At 39.0% G+C, this 8,489-nt stretch overlaps 1 protein-coding gene across 3 annotated transcripts in view; it reads right to left on the reverse strand.

Annotated features, from left to right (window-relative positions):
* ADARB1 (adenosine deaminase, RNA specific B1) overlaps positions 1-7,500 on the reverse strand; it is a 177,475-nt gene extending 169,975 nt beyond the window's left edge. For 2 of the 3 annotated variants that reach the window (XM_006022056.3, XM_025202205.1), the window contains exon 1: positions 6,841-7,500. The gene's annotated coding sequence lies outside the window, so the exon portion shown is untranslated. The remainder of the gene's footprint in view (positions 1-6,840) is intronic. The other variant, XM_025202206.1, reaches the window with a different exon arrangement.
* Positions 7,501-8,489: the final 989 nt, after the last annotated feature.

The raw sequence follows: 8,489 nt of genomic DNA on the forward strand, positions 1-8,489 counted from the left end.
TTTTCCTCTGTCCTTGCTGCTAGCTGTGCTTGTCATCTTATAGCAGACTTTTTTTTTGTGTGTGTGAAAACTGAAGTTAAAAAAAAAAATTAAACACTTCAGCCTTCTCCACATCACCTATTATTACACTCCCCACCCTACTCAGTAAGAGGCCTGCACTTTCCTTGGTCTTTCTCTTATTTCTAATATATTTATAGAATGCTTCTTTGTTTTCTTTTTATAACCCTTCCTAGCTGAAGTAGGAATGTGCTTGAGGGAGGAAAACTAAAGCCAAAACAAGTACTATAGAATGTGACGGCACATCTCTTCAGCATTGCAAACTAGCTTCAAATCTATTCCCTACTCTCTACCTTGGGCTTACCATAGAATACAAAATTCAACATTTCTGTTTTTAAAGAACCTAGAATAGTGCTTCTCAAACAGGGTGCCATGAGATCCTTTAAAGAGTGGTCTGGGTGCTGCACAACATTAGCACTGTTAAGTGTACAAACACCTATATATGATCTGCAAGATAAACCCAGAGATTTCAAATAGGAATTTATAATATGATAAACATGCTGAGCTGTTCTGGTCTTTCTGCATTATTTTACAACAGAAGAGTTACTCTATTTTTTATAGTCCAAAAAAATGAAAAATAAGAACTGGTGTTTTCTGGCACGTTTCCCATGGTTGGGAACTCCAATACCATGAACCTAAACCAAAAGGGGGGGGGGGGGGAGAGTAGAGAAACTCTCCCTATGAAGGCTGAGAATCCAAGAGGACAGAGGAAGTGAGGAGGAACTCAGATCTGACAGTATCCCTAGTTACTGGGATCCACTAAATACTGAATAAGTAAGTCATGTCAGTTTCTGGCATTCAGTGGGAAAAAGGAGGGTCTGTAAAAATAGAACTGGCAGATTTTCTGGTAGCCTAGGAAAAAGGGACTGAAAATTGTAGGGGCAGTGTCCTTTCTTTGTTCACAAATAGGATGTCTAGATTCTCGTGTGTCAAATCACAGGGATAGCCAAAGCAGCCGGCTCTGTTCACTACCAACTCCTTCACTCATTTCAGGAGACTGTCAAACATGGGACTAGGCTATGAGAGTTGACCTCCAACTCTGTTTTAAGGTTCTCCTGACTGGAACAGGAGCACATCATGTCAGGAACTCTATTGTCTAGCTCTTCACCTTCAGTGAACACCCATCTGCCACACATTCATCATGAAGCTATTATATAAATACATTAAGGATGAAAGTTGAGAGGACTTCCAACTACACATCCATCTCCTTTGCCCCCTTCCACCTTGCCTCAAATTCCATCATCTCTGCGGTCACCTCTGCCACAATATAACTTCTCAGTACATCTTGTTGACAAAAAGAATGGATATTATTAACACAAACTAATCATTTACTTGACAAAAACCTTATCAGTTAGCAACCTGGTTTTGATATACCACATCACCTCATTTCTCCTGAATGTCTTCTACTGTAGTCAAGGGCAGTGAATTACCAGGAGGCACAACTGAGGTTTTTGGACCAACTGAACTGTAGATGTGGCAAGTGCATATTATGATTCACACGATAGAAGACCACACCCAACCAGAGTGGATGACCGTCTAAGTGCCTGTATCCAGTCACTAACAATGCCATGGCATGACTTGACCGGATACGCATTAACTAATAACTGGACCAAAGCAAAGTGCAAGTGATGTAGGCAATCTAGATTTGTCCACTTTCAAAAAAATTGAAGAAAGAGCTATAAAGACGAGAGCACAAATATTCAATGAAGAAAGTGAGATTGAACTCTATCTTTCAAAGAAAAAAGAGCAAGCGGGGGCTCATAAGCAGAAGAATTTTTAGGTCTTTTCCTCCTTGCTTCCTAGGGGGAGAAAACATCATATTGTATTTCCCTACCACTTGTGGAATGGGAGATGCTCTTACATTTTCTGTTTTGTCTCAACACAAACAAAGGACCTACAGAACATCTGTAAATATAGGTGCAGAAACACTAAAAGTTATATACCAATATGTATTCTTGTGATACTGGAATTTTGTTTTTCAACATTTATATTTCCCTTATTATCATACTATATAGTTGCCCCACTCAAAAGGCAAAATAAATGTAAAGCTTTTAAGTAATAAAACATTCAGTTAAGAAATTAAAAAGTTGATTTCTACAGCAAGCTTAACAGTCAGTTTGCTTATGCTGCGTACATACCACATTCAACCCTTTCCCTTGCTGCCTAGGCATACCTACCTTCATTCGAAAATTGCAATGAGTCAGAAGACTCACGGAAGCTTTAAAAACAGAAGTCAAGCAATTAAATTTCTCATCTTCAAGGACACATTAATATATGCTTTTATGTTTAACAAAGACTGAGGAAGAAATAAATGTATATCAATTCATCCTACTTACTTTTCTGAATTTTGTTATTACATGTTAAAACATTGTTAAAAAATAATTCTGTGCACTGAAGACAAAGATATTTTACGGTAAAAAGTGGATTGGAAAGATGAGATATTTTTAAGTGATTACTGGATGGAGTTAAGTACTATGATATTGTTTCAGAATGAAAGAAAATATCACAAAGCAAAGACCAACTCAGAATGTGGTACACCCCAAATAATTCATATATGAAGCTTGGCTGTTGAGATTTCATGTGCCTTTTAGAAGAGTTGGAAGAGCCTCTTGGAAGCAGACACACAGAAGCAAGTTGGGGAAAAAAAATGAATTATCTTCTAAAACAAGCTAATTTCTGCTTTGCTCAAGGGACTTCATTCCAGTATACAATTATTAATGCTCTCGAGTTGCAATAACTAAAGAACTGCTGTGAATATAACATACTCTTCTAAGCTGTTGCACAAAAGGCTAGAAAGATAAATTTATTTCCCATTTCATCTTCCATTCCTGTACAATTGCTTATCTCTTCCTGCAAAGAGATAAGTTACTATATATTAAATCAGATGATTCTCTGACCACAGCTATCGAGCCATAGCTGGTTCTTCAACCTAACACATGGCTTTTCCACAGAAAAGAACATTCTCCACACGTGTTTTGGGTTCAATCCCATGATGTCTTTCCTGCAATCATGAATAATACAACATGCGCAACTTATATACTATAAATTTTATGGGGCTTGGGTATGTATGTATGAGAGGCATAATTTGTGTTTGTTTATTTTTGTCTCATCTTTTTTGAGAACAAGAATGTGTTTGCAACTTAAGGATGTATATAATGTTGTGGTTCTGTGATTTAGAGACAGCTCACATGGCCCCAAAGCCAGGCATGACTGACTGTCCTGTACAATATCATTATATTTATTTGTAAGTGGATAATCAACAAGATTTCATTAATATATTTTCATCAAAAGAACGTACAATTGAGCTAAACTGGTTTAAGTATCCATCCTGATGCTCAGCTCAGAGTTATTGTCTCCATTTCCGATACGCCAGTTTTTAGTTTTTAAAATACAGTCATTCAAAACCTGCTTCAAGAATATTGAACAGAGTATCCTCTTATCCTACCATGGAGAGCTCCTACCATCACTACTCTGCCCATTCTCTCTCTCTTCTGTAGCTCTGCAGGCTGATACTGTTGTCCCCAACTTCTGCTCCTCTGAGTAGACTTCCTGTGTTCCAACACCTGTCATTAAATATCACAGCTGCTTAAGCACTGTGTTTGGTCAGCTTTAATAGCTATTGCCACTCTTCCAATTTGAACAATGCTTGAGTGTTTGAATAGAAAGACAACTAAAAGTGCAATTCAACACATCATGTAATTAGTGGGCACAATACCGTGTGTTTAACGCTGCATTTAATATTACTTCAAGTAACTATGATAACTAAAGTTTCTGTTCTCCACAAGAGCCAGAACATTCAGCTGCAAAAGCATAGTGAACATACTAGGCCCAACTATCAGCTAGAATAGAAAAAAAAAATGTCAACATACCTTACTGATAGTGATTAAGATACATGAAGCAAGCAAAGACTGCTTTAGCCAGCCTTACCAAGACTATCGGACTTTGATTTGAATTTCATGTATTGTGGAACCTATCTGTGAAACAAATTGGTGTACCTCCTAGCTAGTAAAAGCCAGTGAAAAATAACCATGTCCTCTACTTCTGATACTCAAAGCCTTTTTTCAGAGAAAGAAAACGGTCATATTTTTTATTGAGTTGGGCAATTTGTACGATCTTGAAGAAGTTAAAATTTGGCCATGAACATCTTTTCAATTATTGTACTATCTCCAACATCTCATTCAAGGGCAAATTGGGAAAACATGAACTGAATAAGAACCAATAACATGTGACATCAGTCACAGCTGAAACATCTCACAATCAGACCAGGCCATAGCATGCAGATGACTAACGGTACTGAAAGACAACCAACTTCTTTATGGCCACTGACACTAGATCTCATTCTCACAGTGCTAGACTTCTTTGCAGACTTTAAGTAGAACCACAAAATACTATGGCTACATTTCATAGCAGGAGTAGACTGGGCAGATCCACAGAAGCTCAAATCACTCCTCTCCAGCAGTGCTCAAGATAGTGATGGATAACTGCTTTTTCCTCCTCTCCAAAGACCCCAAAGGGATTCATGCTAGCTCACATGAGACCATTAAGAGAGATACTGAGGCAGTACAAGCTTAGTTGCCAATGGTCTGCTAATAGCACTCAACTGTACCTCTCGTTCTCAACTGAAGTAACCAGTGCCACTACTAGAATGTGAGAATACTGATAGGAAATTAAACTGTTGAAAAGCAACCACATGAAGCTGAACCATGCAAGATCAAAATGATGCTGGTCAAAAAGGAGAAACACTTTGGCCAACATACCTTTATGTTCCACAGAAAGCGCACACACCTAATTCATCAAAGTGGCATGAACTCATTTGACTCTACCTGGTCACAGAAGCTAAGGAGCCAGTTTTCAAATATGCTGTATTTGCCTCTAAACCAGTGGTCTCTAACCTTTTTAAGTAGGAGATCACCTTTGGCATTTAAAAGCAACCCAACATGTTCTGTGCACCACTGCCACGCCCTCCCCACCCAACCCAGCAGGTAAGTCTGTGGGGAGGCAAGGGTAGGGGCAGATCAAGGCAGAGGGAAAAAAAATTACCTGGGAGCATGCCTCCCCAGCAGGTAAGTCCCACCCAGCTGGGGCCCCCACTCAACTTACCCCTGCTCCTGCCTCTAGAGCACTGACCCTCACTGTGGGGGCCTCAATCTAGCCCCCAACTTTTCCCTCCCCCACATACTGACTTGCTGGACTGGGGCACACGCAGGCGTGCATGCAAGCAGGCACTCATCTCCCCACCCCAACCTCGGATCAACTCCAAGAGACTCTGAGATCTTCCACAGGAGGCTCCGAGATCTACCGGTGGATCGAGAGCCACTGGTTGGTGACCACTGCTCTAAACTGACAACACACTGAATCCTTTCCTCTCTGATGATGGCCTGCATTTGTTTCCTCCACGCTAGCTTTGTACAGTTCAGTGTATCTGAAGCTGAATGAGAAGACAATGCATAGGTTCCAGACAGTATATAGTGTGGCTTCCTGCCTTTTTCATGACTCATATTACCATGAGTACAATGGGCTTTTGTTTAAGTACATTCACTGGCTCCCACAGATTCCAACATCAGTTTCAGGTCTTGGTCTTAGTTTTCAAAGCAACTAAAAAGGATTGAGCCCCAGCCAAATCAAAAGATGAATTCTGATCTATAAAGCCTACCACAACAATCTGTCATCTTCTGGGACAATTCACATCACAAATCCAATCATTCGAAAACATGAGGGGTAAGGAAAAAGTACTCTCTATGCCAACGGAACCAGCTAGAGAGAAATCCTCAAGAGGAAATCAAGTGAAACCAGAGTCTAACAATCTTTAAGGAAAAACTACAAAGCCATCGTCTTTAAGAAAGCCTTTCCATCCTAAACCACAGAGACGCAGCATTTTTTGTTATGAACCTCTACTAATCATGACAAAGGAAAAGTTCAGATTACAACAAAAAAAATCATAGATGCAGACTGTTTAAGCAAAAACAAAACAGAAGGAAATGAGATAAAGAGATCTAAGATTGTGTGCAACGTGTGCAATGTGACAGACCAAAAAGAAAAAATTCAGCATGAATCTAATATGCATTCAAAATGACCCTGGCCATATGGCAAGCAACATCCAAATCTACTATAAAGAGCTGAGCAGCTTGAAAGGGGCACTTATGAGTTTGACAAGCAAAAATTCTTTTTCTATTAGATTTTATGGGTAGAAATAAGGGACTGACTTAATATTATTAAATGCATCAGTCCTAACAACTTCCAAACAGGTGCTTTCTTACAAGCAGAGTAATTAGCTATGTTCCAAAGTGATACAAATAAATAATAAATGTGACCTCATAAAAGATTAATTATTTCCCTTGGTTTACAATTCATTTTAGCTTTAGTCTTATAAGAACAGTTTAGTCACAGATTTGTTCCCACTGTAAGCTCATAATGAGATCTTTCTTGGCAGTATTCAAATTAAAACAGGCAACTTTAAAACATGGATAGTACAGTTATATGCAGAAAGAAATGTGCTATTTTCTACTAGATCCTGAAAATCAAATTAAATATAGATGAAAGATATAAAAGAGTTGGAGTGGTGCTGCATAAGAGTTGACATTTCAGTAATAGTCAGCCAAAAATCCAACCAATCTTTCTGCTTCACATCAAGGAAACCACATTCATGGATATATATTTCTTACTAATAGTAATTTAAATTACTTGCAGAACGCAGAAGCAACCAAACAGAAAAGTATACAAAGATTATTCTTAAGTATACTTTAAACAATTACAAAAAATCAAAAAGTAAACGCTGAAATTTACTTTTTGGATGATAAGACTTCAGGCTCTATGACAATGCTTGCAACTTTGTGAAAGTAGTCTCGGATCAACAGTTGGCATCAAATACTCATCTTCTGGAAACGGGCATGTAGACTGGATAAACATCAGCACTACTATTTAGGAGACACTATGGGGGGAAAAAAACAACTTGAAGCAAATTCTATTCCACACACTTTGGTATTTGTAAAAAAAAAAGACATATTACTTCAGGTGTTATTTGCAAGCGTCAAGAACAACATTTCAGTCTGTCATTCTATATGCTCATTCTTGGGACCATTCAACACATTACAATGTAGATTCCTTGAAAGTAGTGACTAAACCCAAAAGAGAGGCTACTGCTGAAGCTAGGTTCATAACTAATTTTAATATTTTCCCTATTGGGTGTATAGTCTGACTTCCTTAAACATATTCCTTTTAAGCAGGGCAATACAAATAGCAGGAGATGGGTCTCTTGAAGCAATGCTGAAGACTTGCTAGAGAGTCTAGTCTTACTAGAGAATACTGGGCCTCCAAGATGTGTGAAACAGTAGTTTGCCTTTGAAAAAGATCAGTATTTTAATATTACTCTGCTTATAACATTAAAGATGCAATTTCATCTGAGATACTATAGAGCAGGGTTTAGCAACTTTTTTGGAATAGTGGGTCCAATTAACTTAGCTTACTCTGAAGGAGAGGCCACCAGCCCCTTTTCTGGTTATTACTTGTGAAGGCTTGCAGCCTCAACAAGGAAAGGTTCTAGCTAAGTGACTTGTTTATGGAAAGCCACTATGCCATTCTGGTAGCAAAATGGTTATGCAGTTATGTTGCACACACAAGTTTGCAGAAATGCACTGGAAAAAAATCAAAGATGAAGATGGACAGAAATGACATTATCACTGGCCAGAAACAGGAGTTCTAGTGGTGGAAATTTTCCACCACTATGAATGTTTGTACTACTCCCTCTCCTGGAAACATTCTGCCTAGACCTGTTCCCACTCCCCTTGTCCTTATGCCCACTCTGCCCACACAGTCTGGGGAAGGCACAGCTCAACTCCTCCTGGGACCAGAAGGAGGCGCACAGCAGCTGCTTTCCATACCCTCCTTTGACCAAGGTAACCCTAGTCTCAGCAGGGCCCAAGGAGCATTTCTCCCCGCCCTCTCCTCCACTCCTCTTGGTCCCTGGAAATGAGTCAAGCAGTGGGGAAGACAGTCATTGTCCTATGAGAAACTCTCCCAGGAGTAACCTCTACTGGGTTGGAAAGGGGTTATTTTTCTGCCAGAACTGACACCATTTTTATTCTAGGAGAATAAAAAGTGTGTGAATGCTTCTATGATTGTGGTTGCTATAAGGAGAGCTGAGCTTTTCCCAGTAGAAAGGTAATACCTCTACATGGCTAGAAAGATAGCATGCTTGGTTATTTCCAAATTGGCCCTTTGATATTTTGAGGCAAAATCATAGAACTAACTGTCTTACATTTATCGAGGTCACTGTAATATACCATCAACTTTTTTGCTTCCCAATACTCCAGGACTTTACTAACATCCCAAAAACTGCTAATACTTGCTTGTATTTAAAATTCTCCCTAGCTAATGTTGGAGTTAAACATATTTATCATCATTTATACAAACGCAAAAAACAATGACCCTTCCTT

This window comes from Alligator sinensis, unplaced genomic scaffold (assembly GCF_000455745.1).
Source record: "Alligator sinensis unplaced genomic scaffold, ASM45574v1 scaffold566_1, whole genome shotgun sequence".
Classification (NCBI taxonomy): domain Eukaryota; kingdom Metazoa; phylum Chordata; order Crocodylia; family Alligatoridae; genus Alligator; species Alligator sinensis.